Genomic DNA, 11,028 nt, shown 5'->3' on the forward strand with positions numbered 1-11,028 from the left:
GGAAGGCTTTCTTATCTCTCCTTGCTATTCTTTGTAACTCTGCATTCAAATGGATATATCTTTCCTTTTCTCCTTTGCCTTTAGCTTCTTGTCTTTTTTCAGCTCTTTGCAAGCCCTCATCAGACAAACATTTTGTCTTTTTGCATTTTGTTATCTTGGGGATGGTCTTGATCACTGCCTCCTGTACAATGTCAGGAACCTCCATCCATAGTTCTTCAGACACTCTGTCTATCAGATCTAATCCCTTGAATCTATTAATCACTTCCACTGTATAATCATAAGGGATTTGATTTAGGTAATACCTGAATGGTCTAGTAATTTTCCCTACTTTCTTCAATTTAAGTCTGAATTTGGCAATAAAGAGTTCATGATCTGAGCCACAGTCAGCTCCCAGTCTTGTTTTTGCTGACTGTATAGAGCTTCTGCATCTTTGACTGCAAAGGATATAATCAATCTGGTTTCAGTATTGACCATCTGGTGATGTTCATGTTTAGAGTCTTCACTTGTGTTGCTGGAAGATGATGTTTGCTATTACCAGTGTGTTCTCTTATCAAAACTCTTTTAACCTTTGCCCTGCTTCATTCTGCACTCCAAGACCAAATTTGCCTGTTACTCCATGTAGATCTTGACTTCCTACTTTTGCATTCCAGTCCCCTATAATGAAGAGGAGATCTTTTTTGGGGTGTTAGTTCTAGAAATTTTTGTAGGTCTTTATAGAACTGTTCGACTTCAGCTTCTTCAGCATTACTAGTCCACAACCTCATCTAATCTGTGACTCTGAAGATTCTGTGTACAGCCTCAAAAAATACCTTTTCTTTTAATTTTTCTGGAGTATGTTGTTCATATCTTTTCACATCAAAGGTTAACTATTTACTACCAGTCAAGTGAAATCTCGTTGTCAGAAATAATGTGATGTCACGGGGTATCACTATTATATTTATTACATGTCACATAAGTTCATATGGATAACAAAGGAATAACATGATCGATTTACCATATTTTGACAATACTTTATTTCAACAGAAAAGTACGTAACTCAAAATATTCTTGTAGTCATTCATTCACTCAGCATGTATTTTAATTATTATTTGTTGTTGTTCAGTCACTCAGTTGTGTCAGACTCTTTGTGACTCCATGAACTGCAGAATGCCAGGTTTCCCTGTCCTCCAGCATCTCCTGGAGCTTGCTCAAACTCATGCCCATTGAGTCGGTGATGCCACCTCTGTCATCTGCTTCTTCTCCTGCCTTCAATCTTCCCCAGCATCAGGGTCTTTTCTAATGAGCAAGCTCTTCGCATCAAGTGGCCAAAGTATTGGAGCTTCACTTCAGCATCAGTCCTTCTAATGAATATTCAAGACTGATTTCCTTTAGGATTCCCTGGTTTGATCTCTTTGCAGTCCAAGGGACTCTCAAGAGTCTTCTCCAGCACCACAGCTCAAAAGCATCAATTCTTTGGCGCTTAGCTTTCTTTGTTGTCCAACTCTCACATCCATACATGACTACTGGAAAAACCAATACTTTGACTAGATGAACCTTTGTTGGAAAAGTAATGTCTCTGGTTTTTAATACTCTGTCTAGTTTTGCCATAGCTTTTCTTCCAAGAGGCAAGCGTCTTTTAATTTCACGGCTGCAGTCATCATCAGAAGTGACTTCGGAGCCCAAAAATATAAAGTCTCTCACTGTTTTCATTGTTTCCCCATTTATTTGCCATGAAGTGATGGCTTTTGAATTAGACTCTTTAATTCTTACCTTTCTTTGTCTTGGTAATTTTTAGGTAGCTTTTTAAAATAAAGTTTTAAAATAAAAATATATTTACTCATTGGCACTAGAAGCACATTTCCAGGGCTTTATGTGAAAGATGTAAATGTACTGTATGAAATGATATGAATGTATATAAAGGTATATGCCCACATTATTTCCAGATTTTATGCATTGCTATATTCTCAATTCTATCTATATGGTATGACAACATACCTCTAAGTAACTTGTCAGTATCCTTTCCACTACTCATATTCAGTATAATACTCATAGTCAATAGAAACTTATTAAAATGTACACATTATGTAAGTGTAATTTATTATTCAACTACACATCTTATTTCTTTGCTTTTTCTTCTCTGTCTCTGATGATTAATTTTGTGTATCACCTTGACTAGGCTATGTTATTCAATTGTTGTATCAGAGAGGAGACTAAGGTGTTGCCACAAAGATATTTTTCAGATGTGATTAACATTTACATCAGTAGAATCTGCGTAAAGCAGATTAAGTCACTTCAGTTGTGTCTGACTCTGCAACCCCATGGACTATAGCCCATGAAGCTCTTCTGTCCGTGGGATTTCCCCAGGCAAGAATACTGGAGTGGGTTACCTTTACCTACTCCATGGGATCTTCCCGACCCAGTCTCTTTTGTCTCCTGCATTGGCAGGTGGTTTCTTTACCACTAATCCAATTTAATCTAATCAGTTGAAGGTCTTAAGGGCAAAGACTGAGGTTACCCAAAGAAGGGATTTGGACTCAAGGTTGCCACATCAACTGTGACCTGAATGCTACCCTGCCAGAGCTGTCCTTCAGATTTTGAACTTGTCAAACCCAAGTTCCTTAAAATAAATCTATTTGTCTATCTATCTATTAGCTCATATTGATTCCATTTCTCTGGACAACGTTGACTAACCAATGTTCTTTATGATTTCAAATGTACTTCTTAGTGGGGTCATGATGAAAAATTCAGGAATAAAAGCAGAGCTAGTTCATGAAGGATGCATGTTATATTGAAAAATTTTGAGGAGTTTCTCTAGAGCTACCCTGTTACAATGAGAGAATTTTGATAATCATATTTAGCTTTTAGAACTATAATTTCAACTGTACTCTACAAAATGTGCTGCATTTTTAAAGGTAGATATCTAGAAGGTGAATTAGGTTGAGAATCTCTTAGAAAAGATTTGATGGTGTTTATCACAGGAAAGTTATATGGTGGTTTCAGAAAATGGGATGTCTAAATTTTCTTTTTATTTAGGAAACAATTATTTATGTTGACAGGATTCAAGATATGATCCTGAGAATGGGTGGGTAAAGAAGAGAGGATGAATCATCCATATTAAGATTATAGATATTTATACTGAAGGTAAGATTTGGATAGAGAGAAAGATGTGATGATAAATGGGGGAAAATGACCAGAAAGGTGGAAGACAGCAGTGATAGGAAGGGTGAGAGTTCTATAGGGCAAATTTCTGGTATAGAGCAGGGTTACAGGGAATAAGCAGCATATGTTATAGGAGACACACACCTCAGGGACAAGGCAGGGAGAGGGAAGCATTTCTGAACAGTTTGATAATTTAGTTGCTTTTTCTATGAAACAGAGATTAAAAGGAGACTGTGGACTATATTGATGATTTAAATATTCCACATCTTGGGTCATCATTATTGATAACAGGGTATGAGTTTCAGAGTTAAAAGTGTTAGTAACTCAGTCATGTACAACTCTTTGTGACTCCATGGACTGTAGCCTGCCAGGCTCCTCCATCCATGGGATTCTCCAGGCAAGAATACTGGAATGGGTTGCCATTTCCTTCTCCAGGGGATCTTCCTGACTCAGGGATTCAACCTGGATCTCCCACATTGATGCCAAATAAATGTTGGGTAAATGAATAAATCAATGAACTTACTGCCACAAGTTTATTTCTTTTAATCTAATTATTTAGGTTTATTCCTTTTGATCTAAAATGGCATATAGTGACCTCACTGATACTTGAAAAGTTCTCCTAAATGGTGTTAAGAATTATTATTGTACACATAATTGAAAGCACTTGAAGGCAATCTGACTTTGGAAACCCTCTAAAAGTGGTTCAGTTCAGCCTCTCAGTTGTATCTGACTTTTGTGACCCCATGGACTGCAGCACACCAGGCTTCCCTGTCCATCACCAACTCGAGGAGCTTGCTCAAACTCATGTTCATTGAGTCTGTGATGCCATCTAACCATCTCATCCTCTGTCATCCCCTTCTCCTCCTGCCTTCAACCTTTCCCAGCACTAAAAGTGGTACCCAGTTTGTATAGTAACAATATCAGCTATTCATATTTAAATTGGGATTTCAATTTGAAGTTTGAATTTAATCACAAATATGAAAGGAAGATTAATGATAATTTCTTGAATTATTTATCAGAATTAAGGGCTTCCTCATACCTTGATAAAGTATAGATACAATTTACAGTAGTGAATAGCTGTTCATGTTTGCAGTGAAATAGAAAAAATGCATCAGTTAAAACATGGAGTTCATCTTTATATAAAATTCTCACATTCAAATCCTTCATGATGAGAATGTCAATTTTAATACCATAAAATGAATTCCATAATATACAAAGTGAACAAACATATTTTTAACTTTAATAAGAAGCATTATATCATGATGGGAATTGAAATTACTTTCTAGGGAAAACTATCACCTCCTAGACTATAGCTATATCCAGCTTGAACACGTTTCTCTATGCCTTGTTTTCTCATAGGTAGGATATAACTAATAATAAAGCTACAACCATTTAGTGACTTAAAGTAAATTAAGCAATTCACATGGCTCCTGAGAAAAATAGTGTGATGAGCATTAGTTGTTTGATGGAGTCTTGAAAATGAATTATGTTTAAATTCACCTAAATTATTACTTTATCTATATATGTTATTTGATTGTTGTGTATAAGGGACTATTCACCCCAAATTTAGTCAATCATGGTGTTTATTTCATAAGCCTAATCAGATTAATTTAATCTAAATATAAATGAAGAGTAAGAACATGAAAGAGCACTCAATTTTCCCCCTTTTTTATTTTCAGTTCAGTTCAGTCGCTCAGTCATGTCCGACTCTTTGCGACCCCATGAACCACAGCACGCCAGGCCTCCCTGTCCATCACCAACTCCCAGAGGTTACCCAAACTCATGTCCATTGAGTCGGTGATGCCATCCAACCGTCTCATCCTCTGTCGTCCCCTTCTCCTCCTGCCTTCAATCTTTCCCAACATCAGGGTCTTTTCAAATGAGTCAGCTCTTCGCATCAGGTGGCCAAAATACTGGAGTTTCAGCTTCAACACCAGTCCTTCCAGTGAACACCCAGGATCGATGTCCTTTAGGATGGACTAGTTGATTCTCCCTGCAGTCCAAGGGACTCTCAAGAGTCTTCTCCAACACCACAGTTCAAAAGCACCAATTCTTCAGCGCTCAGCTTTCTTTTTTTATTTAAAAAATTTGCTATTTGAAGTATATTTGATTTACTATTAATATATTAGTTTCAGTTGTACAGCATAGTGATTCAGTATTTTTATAATTATATTCCATTCAGTTATTACAAGATGTGTGTGTGTTAGTTGCTCAGTTGTGTCTGACTCTGTGACCCTGTGGACTTTAGCCTGCCAGCCTGCTCTGTCCATAGGATTCTCCAGGCAGGAACATTGGAGTGGGTTGCCATTTCCTGCTCCATATTACAAGATAGTACCTGTAATTGTCTGTGGTATATGATATATTCTTGTTGCTTACCTATTTCATGCATAGTAGTATGTATCTCTTATCCTCATACCCCTATCTTGCCCCTACCTGCTTCCTTCCCCCCACTGATAACCATTAGTTTGTTTCATCTTGCTGTGAGTGTGTTTCCATTTTGCCATATACATTTGTTTATTTTTTAGATTCCATGTATTAGTGATGTCATACAGTGTTTTGTTTTTTTTTCCTCTGAGTTATTTGACTAAGCATAGTATTGCCTTGGTCCATCCACATTGCTACAAATGGCAATATTTCATTGAAAGATAACTCAGTTTTAATCATCTGTAATACTTAAAGAGAGAAAAATGTAAACCCTCCTTAAAACTAACAAGTCACTGGAAATAGAAATGCCATGCTGCTGCTGCTGCTGCTGCTAAGTCGCTTCAGTCGTGTCCGACTCTGTGCAACCCCATAGACGGCAGCCCACCAGGCTCTGCCATCCCTGGGATTCTCCAGGCAAGAATACTGGAGTGGGTTGCCATTTCCTTCTCCAGTGGATGAAAGGGAAAAGTGAAAGTAAAGTCGCTCAGTCATGTCCGACTCTTAGCGACCCCATGGACTGTAGCCTACCAGGCTCCTCCTTGCATGGGATTTTCCAGGCAAGAGTACTGGAGTGGGGTGCCACTGCCTTCTCTGAGAACTGCCATATGACCCCACAATCCCACTACTGGGCATACACACCAAGGAAACCAGAATTGAAAGAGACACTTGTACCCCAATGTTCATCGCACCACTGTTTATAGTAGCCAGGACATGGAAGCAACTTAGATGTCCAATAGCAGACAAATGGATAAGAAAGCTGTGGTACATATACACAATGGAATATTACTCAGCCATTAAAAAGAATACATTCAAATCAGTTCTAATGAGGTGGATGAAACTGGAGCCTATTATACAGAGTGAAGTAAGCCAGAAAGAAAAACACCAATATAGTATACTAATGCATATATATGGAATTTAGAAAGATGGTAACAATAACTCTATATGTGACATAACAAAAGAGACACAGATGTGTAGAACAGTCTTTTGGACTCTGTGGGAGAGGGTGAGGGTGGGATGATTTGGGAGAATGGCATTGAAACATGTACATTATCACATGTGAAATGAATCACCAATCCAGGTTTGATGCATGAAACAGGGTGCACGGGGCTGGTGCACTGGGATGATCCTGAGGGATGGGATGGGGAGGGATGTGGGAGGGAGGTTCAGGATGGGGAACACATGTACACCCATGGCAGATTCATGTCAGTGTATGGCAAAACCACTACAATATTGTAAAGTAATTAACCTCCAATTAAAATAAATAAATTTATATTTAAAAAAACTAACAAGTCAGTTTTCTAGTGAAAATAAAGCCATTTCTTTCAATTATATAGAATATTTAATGTAAAACTTTAAGAACTTGGGTTTGTAGAAAAATCATCAAATAAAAAGAACAAAGAATAACTTTAAAAAAGTGTATTTACTATCTATTTTATATAAAAATTTAATTGTGTTTTGCTGTGAAAATAATGTCTAGATAAGCACAAATTCCATTCCTCTGAATGTGATAAATTTTAGTAGTGTTATTCAAGCATTTCTAATAAAAACTGGTAAATAATTTATGGTACAAACACTGCCAACTTGCAATAATTTTTCTTTATCTCAAATTTATTTACCAAGAAGCTGAAAAGTTTAACTCACCAAAAATAGAGAAATAACAATATTAATGATCCTCTCTCTTCTAATACTGAAAAGTAGAGCCAAAACTTTGTCACCAGGACCAATGTGTGAAGTATGAATTTAGGATTTTTCAGTAGTGGGTTAGTAATGGGCCGAATACCATCATACTGAAACTATGAAGGCAAGTGAATTAATAAAACCCATTCCCTCATGATTTGCTGAAAGGCACGCAAAGCCAAGTAGATGGGATAGGAGTACAAGTTTTCCATGTGTAGGCCCTTCAGCTATCAGGAGCCATGATCAGCTGTTACATGGAAATATCCTTCTGTGCTCTCATTTTTTTTGTTGTTGTAAGTTTTCTCTCATGAAGCATAATTCTTATCTATGCTTTCATCACCATATTGAATTTGCTTCCAGGAGATAGTACCATGAATTTAAACCAGAAAGATCTCTCATCCTAAATTAATCTTCTTTGAAATAAATATGTTGGTTCAATAAGTCTGTTCCTTCCTTGGGTTCCTTAACACCATCTAACTTGGTAAAATAGAATAAATGAAACTGCATTCATGTGAATCATGCTTAATCTGGGCTTGCCCCAGTAAATGTATTTTCAATTTTTGACATATGCATACGGACCACATTTTTCTCCACATTTTGATATACCTTTAGTTCCAATAATATGCAGTGTACACCGAGGAAGTTTGAGAATTTTCCTTTTCTCTCTCTGTTTTGTATTTCTTCATTCTTCATCTTCCTGACTTGTTATTTAAACTTTTTTCTTTCTCAGAATTAACCTCATTCTGTGTGTGTGTGTGTGTGTGAGAGAGATAATCTGTAATCTATATAAGCAGAAGCATTCATGAAGTTTTACTTTTCTTCTCAAGCAGGGTGATTGCATTCCAACAGCATAAACAAAATCTGTGTTTGCCTTTGGTAGTGACAAAATGGCTTCCCAATTGCTTCAGGTCATGAAACAGACATTTAAATATTTTTGCTCATGGTGTAAAAAGATGAAACAGCAGTGCTTTGTGTACACTTGGCTGATTTCTTTCACCAAAAATTCTAATACCAACTTCCCTGATTATTAGTTCAATATTTATATATCTCTGTTTTTTTCTCATATTATCTTCCCTCCTCCAAATTAACAAAAAAAAAAAAAAATCTTTTATTGAGAGAAAATTACCAGGCAATTACTAACATCAGTTCCTCAATACACCTACTTGATTGCAACCCACACAGTAAACTAATGGAAAGTGGAAGAAATGTTTATACGTTAGTAAAATATTGTATAATTTTTAGTCACAGAGCTTATTATTTAGAAGCAAAATTTTAACATTATTTAGCAGGATAAATACTTCAAATGATAAAATTTACATTGACTTACTCATCTTTACATTGTCTCAAATTATAATATTAATTATAGCAATAGTGTATTTCGCTTGTTGAAGATTCAGCTTTTGCACCTCTTCCCATAAAGTGACTGGAAAAAAAAAGCTTTAAAATGTTGTCTTAAGACAAGGCAAGTCATTTTCAATGTATTGTATACCTTCCAGGAATTAAATTAAGTTTAGTTAGTTCATGTATGTCCAGACCACCTGTACCAATGTTTCTTTGAACCGTCTACATATGGTGAAGAGAAAACTGACAGTGTTGGGAGGAGCAGGTGATTAGTGTGGCATAAATATTTTGGGCATTTTTTTTTAATTCTACTTTTTTTTTGCTTTTATAATGTGTTTGGATTGAGCTGAACTTGGCATTATCATATTTGTATGTGTGATTAATAGGATATGACTGGAGAAACAAACTTTTTGAAAGAAACCTCTTCAGGCACGTAATGTCACGCAGATTGCAGTTGAAATATCATCCCATCCACGCTAGCAGTTTTCTGCCCTTCTATCCACGTTCATGATTTCCCTGTTAAGTTTTTCTCTTTTAGTGCTCAACACCTCAAGGATATGGGCAAAAAATAGATAATACTATAAACATGTTCTTTTCAAAACCCTATGATCAATTCATGTAGAATCATTGAAATGAGGATATGAATTACCTCCCTTGCCACAAAAATTCCCCTAAAATGACAATATTAGGATTCTTAAGAGTTGATTCCAAAAAAAATAGAATATGAATGAAGAAAACAACAGCAAATGGCCAAAGTTAGAGGACCTGCAAAGGTGATAAGCGACTTAGCAGACACAAGAAAGAAGAATCGTAAACTTGTAGCAGAGAAAGTCAAGGTGCTCCTCGATTTTCCTGAGAAAACTTGCAAAATGCTTAGGAATTTGTAGGCTTCAGATTTCCCTAAAAATGAGGCATAACTCAGGGATAAGATGAATATCTATAAGAGAAGTGCCCGTTCTGTAGCATGAAGTCATTTCTCTGTACACTGTCTGAAGTCTTGTTGTTTAGCTGCTAAGTCCTGTCAGAATCTTTGTGACCCCCTTGACTGGAGGCCACCAGGCTCCTCTGCCATGGGATTCTCTGGGCAAGAATACTGGAGTAGATTGCCATTTCTTTCTCCAGGGGATCTTCCTAACCCGGAATCGAACCCACATCTCCTGGATTGGCAGGCAGATTCTTTACCACTGGTTCACCTGGGAAGCCTAGCAAGACTAGCAGGGTTCTTTTTTTGTAGAAAGAAAAAAGTGTCTTTGGATTGGAGGCTGCCAGGAGTGAATGAGGGCAGTGTGATCACACTGCACAGAAGGAAGCGAGTGGGTTTCTGTCAGGACAGAGCTACCTGTGTGCAGTCTGTATACCCTGCAGAAGAGAAAAAGAATGGCTAAAGTCACGGGATTTGCTATGGTCTGAATGTGTGTGTCCTTCCAAAAGTGGGATCTCTCTTTTTAATAATTTTATTTCTATTTATATACAATTTTCCAAGTTTATTGAGCTGTAATTGACATATAACATGTGTAAGTTTAATGAGTACAATGGGTTGATTTGATACACTTAATATAGTTCAGTGTGATTACTTAACACCACCATCATGTCATATAATACCATTTATTTTCTGTGGTGAGAACCTTTAAGAATATACAACTGTACAGTCTACTGTATCCACAATGCTGTGAATCCAGTCCTCAGAACTTTATCATCTTATAGCTGGAAGTTGGTACCCAATGACCAATAAGATTCTGACTTGTGAGTTTATAATATAAAGAGGCCACGGCCATATGTCACATTATTTTATTGCTTCTTTTTACTATTAATAGAATTTTAATTTTTTTTTGCCCTTCTGGGCTTGTTTCCATTTTCACTAAACAGGAAGAATTATATTACCTATCTTACGAGACTGTTGTAAGGATTAAGCAGGATGATGGAAATAAGACATTCAAAACAGTACCTGGCACAGAGCAACTCTCCAGCATGTGAATGAAAGCCTTGCCCATTGGTGAGAGCTGGGTTACAGTGGCATTTCGAATCAGGAAGGTAAGTACTTGCTTCGGCAACAGATAAACTAAAATTGAAACAGTTCAAAAAATCAGGAAGCTGTGGCAAAGAATCTGCCTGCTGATGTAGGAGACACAGTAGATCTGAGTTCTATCCCTGGGTTGGGAAGATCCCCTAGAGTAGGAAATGGCAACCCATTCCAATGTTCTTGCCTGGGAAAGTCCATGTGCAGAGGAACCTGACGGGTTCGTGGCATTGCAAATAGTCCGAAACGACTGAACACTATCCAAACACACAGAGAATCAGGAAGGTGAGGACTAGAATCCCACATCCCCCACTTGCTAGCTGTGTGATCTCTGAAAAAATCCTTTAAACCATCTTTACCTCAATTTTTTCATGTGTAAATCTGACATCACAGGTACTTGTTGAAGAAGTTCAATTTTTAAAAATATAGTT

Source organism: Giraffa tippelskirchi, chromosome 14 (assembly GCF_054371585.1).
Source record: "Giraffa tippelskirchi isolate mGirTip1 chromosome 14, T2T-mGirTip1v1.2.pri, whole genome shotgun sequence".
Lineage (NCBI taxonomy): Eukaryota > Metazoa > Chordata > Mammalia > Artiodactyla > Giraffidae > Giraffa > Giraffa tippelskirchi.